We start from the raw sequence: 5439 nt of genomic DNA, 5'->3' as shown, positions 1-5439 counted from the left end.
AATGACTGATGGTGGTTCACACTTTATTCATGGTGCTTTCCGTAAGATGCTTGCTAAGTATGATATTAACCATAGAATTGCATCACCCTATCATCCTGAGTCTAGTGGTCAAGTTGAACTTAGCAATAAAGAAATAAAACTAATTTTGCAAAAGCCTGTTAATAGGTCCACGAAGAATTGGTCTAAGAAATTAGATGATGCACTTTGGGCTTATAGAACAACTTATAAAAATCTTATGGGTATGTCTCCTTATAAAATGGTTTATGGAAAAGCTTGTCATTTCCCTCTTGAGTTAGAACATAAAGCATATTTGGCAGTTAAAGAACTCAACTATGATTTCAAACTTGCTGGTGAAAAGAGGTTATTTGATATAAGCTCTTTAGATGAATGGAGAACCCAAGCTTATGAAAATGCAAAGTTATTTAAAGAAAAAGTTAAAAGATGCCATGACAAAAGAATCCAAAAGCGTGAGTTTAAAGTTGGAGAATATGTTCTTTTGTACAACTCTTGTTTTAGATTTTTTGAAGGGAAGCTCCTCTCAAAATGAGAAGGCCCATACATCATCGAGGAGGTTTACCAGTCTGGAGCCATCAAAATAAATAACTCCAAAGGTACTAACCCGAAGGTTTTCAATGGGCAACGAATAAAGCATTATATCTCAGGTACGCCTATCAATGCTGAAAGTAATATTATCCAAACTTTGACACCGGAAGAACACATAAAAGAGTCCTTCCGGAACACTCCAGAATCGTGAAAATAAAGAGGTATGTGATACGGTAAGTAAACGGACTCCGAAAAATCCACAAATTTTTTTATCAGTTTTGGAATATTTTAAAATTTTGGAAATAAAGAAACTTCGAGGAAGCGTCCCCTGGTGGGCACAAGACACCAAGGTGCGCCAGGCCTGGCGCGCCCAGGTGGGTTGTGCCCACCTGGGACACCTTCCATACTCCGTTTTTCTTCCATATGCTTGTCCTCCAAGATAAAAAATCTATATATACTTCCCATACCTGTTGATCACCGTATCGCGGAGAAATCCTTTGTTCTCTTTTCTTGTTGTTTTCTATGTAGATATGAAATTATGTCGTTCCAAGACTCTGACGGAGAGAGCTATGTATCGCATCTTATTGATGACCCAAATACCTATGAGGACCTATCTCCTTATGGTCGAACTTCAGATGATGAGGAGGGTGCTCACTTGATGAGGATCGATGATTCAAGCTCGGAGGAGGAAGATGTTCCTCTACCTCAACCCGGGGACATGCATATAGAGTTCAAGAAATCCAGCCTCCCTAAATGACCTAACTGATCTATTCCTTCTTGTTTCCGGCAAAAAAACAAAGGGGATTTATGTGACAAGATCTTGAAGTTGGAATTGGAGGTCGACGATCTAAAATAAGAAATTGCTCTTATCAACTACAATATGAAGAAGTTGAAGGCAAAATTGTCTTCATCACCACCATCATCTTCTTTACCAACAAAAGAGAATTGAGTATCGGGTATGGGCACTCCCCTTGGCTTCCACCAAGCTTGGGGGAGGTGCCCCGGTATCATATCATCCCACTATCCATTTGCTTTTACTTATCCTAGTTCGATCATTTGCTTTTAGATGAAATAAAGTTTAGTTCGATCCTTTCTTCTTTGAGAGTTTGCTTAGTGATCTATCCTTATAATCGTGTGCAAGTTATATAATAAAGTTAGTTTGAGTTTTTGCTTTCTTTACTTTCATGTTGCAAATAAAGAAAAGAAATAAACAAAGAATAAGAGAAAGGAAATAAATCAATAAGATCATATACTAATCCTATGGTAGGTGATGGCACCACATAAGGAAAAGTATAGTAGAAAATTTTATTAGAGATTGACAAACATAGCATTAGTCAATCATGCAACTCATGAAAGAATTAATAAGGGAAGATAAGATTCACATATAGATATACTATCTAGAAATCTTCTGTGATTGTGAGCCCTCATCAAAATATTATATGCCAAAAATGTTGACGTTGGACAAGAAAGACAACTTAATGATTTGTGTTTGTTTATATTCACATAGAAGTCATATTGTCATAGATCCTTTAACATGTGGTGCTTGCCCCTATCTTTGCTAGCGAAAAATTCCGCACTAAGTAGATATACTACTTGTGCATCCAAAAACCCTTAAACCAAAATCTTTTTCAAGTGTCCACCATACCTACCTAGGTATTGAGCAAGATCCCTCAAGTAAGTTGTCATTAGTGCAAAAAGGCAATAAAAATTGCTTCTAAAAGTGTGAGATCATTTAGTGTAAGAGAAAATTGAGCGTTGTACGAACTTGGATGACAAAGAATAAAAGCGACAGACTGCATAATAAAGGTTGTCATCTTAAGGGCAATACAACGTGGCGTTCTCTTGCACTAAGGGATTGAGCATACAAACAAATAAGCGCATGTCAACCTCTGCTTCCCTCTACAAAGGGCCTTTCATTTATATTTATGCACTTACTTTTATGCAAAGAGTCAAAGTTTTCCTTCTATTCCTTTCATTTTTCTCCTTTGGCAAGCATCATGTGGTGAGGAAAGATCTAGGCACATATGTCCAGTTGAATATAGATAGCATGAGTTTTATTGTTGACATCACCCTCGAGGTGAGTATGTTGGGAGGCAAAACTATAAGCGCCTATCTTTCTATGTGTCTGGTTGAAATGTTTTGCTCATGGGTCTGAGGTGAATGTTAGCAATCATAGAAGACTATATGATGGTTGAGTATGTGGACCTGCCTACAGGCTCCGACACGTGACCCTTCCTGAAAAGATGATGAATTGTAGTTGAAAAGTTGACTGAGAACATAGTTTGTTGGTTTCTAATAGAGTTTTTGCTTTATACTTTGATTGTGTGATGAACTATTACTTATTCATCAGAAGTATATAATAAAAGTTCTATGATAAAAGTCATATCTTTAATTTTGTTGCTGCTATAATAATCAACATGATGCTTCTATGTCCGTATTTTGTTTTTATCAACACCTCTCTCTCAAAGCATGTGGACATGTTTTTTAATTTCGGTTTTTGCTTGAGGACAAGCAAGGTCTAAGCTTGGGGGAGTTGATACGTCCATTTTGCATCATGTTTTATTTCTCTTATTTATAGTGTTTTTATCCATAATAATGCTTTTTGGAGTAATTCTGTAACATCCCAAAATTATAAATTTTGGAATATTATAATAATTAAAATATATGATTGTTTGATTGATTGTTGATTGATTGATTGAGTAAAATTGATTGGAATTTTAAAACTTTTGAAGTTTGAATGAGAGGGAATAAAAGGACTTTCCAAAAAAATGTTTCTGTTTGAAAATATTTGAATTTGGAAATATTTCAAACTTCATGCCACTCAATGATCCTCATGATTTCTTCAATGAAAGAGGGTGGGAAGTAAAGAAATATTTAATTTGAATTTGTCATTTAAATTTTGTTTTTAACTCAAAGTGGCATTTGAATTTTATTCAGAAAAAACTTTTCTGACAAAGAACACTTGAAACAAAAGTGTTGATAGGGAGTAACATGACACCCCAAAAATGTTGGAATATTTTTTCATAGAGTTTTGAAAGTCATTTGGATTTTTGTTTGAATTTAAAAAAATGATTTTTAAAAAAGTATATTCTTTTCCCCTGGAAAATATCCCATTAAATTGGACTTATTTTTATGATCATTTTTATATATAATGCTCCTATATTTTATTTTTTAAATGATTTTTATTCGCGGAATCTTTTTAAAAAGGAAAGGTATATTTTTGGGCCAAATCCGGCCCGATCGCGCCAGATCATCTCCTTCCTCACGAACGGGATTTCGTTCCCGAGCACAGCCGCGTCGGCCATCGCCGGAGATCGCGGGATTCGCGAAATCCCTTGCCCCCTACTCCAAACCGACCTCCCCCCTATAAATGGCCACCTTCCGCACCCATTCCCGCCCTAGAGCCGCCTCTCCTCGCCCCACACTACCGCGCCACCTCGCCGGAGTTCGCCGGACCACCGCCGCCATTGCCGACCAGCCCCACCACCTCCGGCCATCCCCGCCACCCACAGACCCCACCACTCGCTCCGCCCCGCTCTGACTCCCCAGAAAGTCCCTTCACCGACGCCATAGGGCTACCGGAGGACGTCGCCGAATCTCCACCAGGACCCCATCACCGGAACTGCTACAGTAAATCGCGACCGACTGTTCATTTTTTTTCGTTCTGTTTTTAAAATAGAATAGTTTCAATCTTGTAAAATCCATAGTTAATTATATACGAGGTATTTTTGAGTGATTCCAACTGCCTTGGATCACAAATTTTATGAAGTTTCTCTTAGTGCAATTTTATTTCACATTTGAGCAGTTTTAATTTGTGTTTGTATGAATTTGCTCAAATCACCAGATTTGAGCTATTTTGAGTTAGGAATATTATTTTTGACCGATTTTTTTGCTCCTGGTCTCTAGGACCTTTGTTTATCCAGTAGTATTTAGTATTTTATTTCTAGGTTAATTTAAATTAGGTTTTTAGCAAAACAGTACTATTTTACTTATAGTTCTGTTTTAGCCATTTCTTTATTGTTTTTGTTAGTTTTAAATTATTTCTTTTTGTCACTTTTGACAAAATTAGTTGTGTTTCTGTTAGACAACAGGAGAAAAAATTATTTATTACTTTAAAAATTTATTTTCCTAAGTTTTGTATGAAAACTTCTATAGGTCATAGTTAGAGTTTTATAAAAGCTTTTTATTTGTTTCTTTTTGCAAATAAAATTTTATGAAAAATACTTTTTGTTAACTTAGTTGTTTTAATTTTTATTTTCTGTTAAATTATTAGTTTAGTGTTTTAATTTCTGTTATGTTTTTTTACTTAGGGCAAAACTATGTTAGATGCTTGTAGCAAAGTCATAGATTTTCGTTAGTAGTTTTTCTTTCTAGTTTTATTTGAAGCTTCTTTGGAATTTGTTGGAGTTTTATTATTGAGTTTTTATTTTTTTTTTAATTGTTATTTTGAGTGTTAGTATTGCTTGCTAGAACGATTGCTTATGTGAATGCTATGTTTGACTTATATAGATTTTCTTCTGAGAGTGACGATTAGTTCTACCAAGTCATTTTCTGACAGCGTTGTTATTTTCATCAAGTAATACCAGGCAAGTTCACTTTGACCATGTTTTTCATACATATGTTTTATTTGCATGTAGTAGCACCCTTTCAATAATCCCTCCAGTAGTGTTATTCAATCTTGTAGTTGAGTAGAATGCATGAGGTAGGAACCCATCTCCCTGTTACCAAGCTCGGGACATTATATAGTTTTAATGCTACGCTATAGTAGACGGGGTTTGGTATGAGTGCACGGGAGTGGTGTGAAGAAGGAGGACTCTACGTCAATAACAACTACTCCACGATGGAAATCTGCAAGGACTGCATCTTCAAGGCCTCAAGACTTCAAGACTCGATACA

Source organism: Triticum aestivum, chromosome 5B, assembly GCF_018294505.1.
Source record: "Triticum aestivum cultivar Chinese Spring chromosome 5B, IWGSC CS RefSeq v2.1, whole genome shotgun sequence".
In the NCBI taxonomy this organism is placed as follows: domain Eukaryota; kingdom Viridiplantae; phylum Streptophyta; class Magnoliopsida; order Poales; family Poaceae; genus Triticum; species Triticum aestivum.
The sequence above is the reverse complement of the archived record's forward strand: the minus strand, read 5'-3'. Positions refer to the sequence as shown.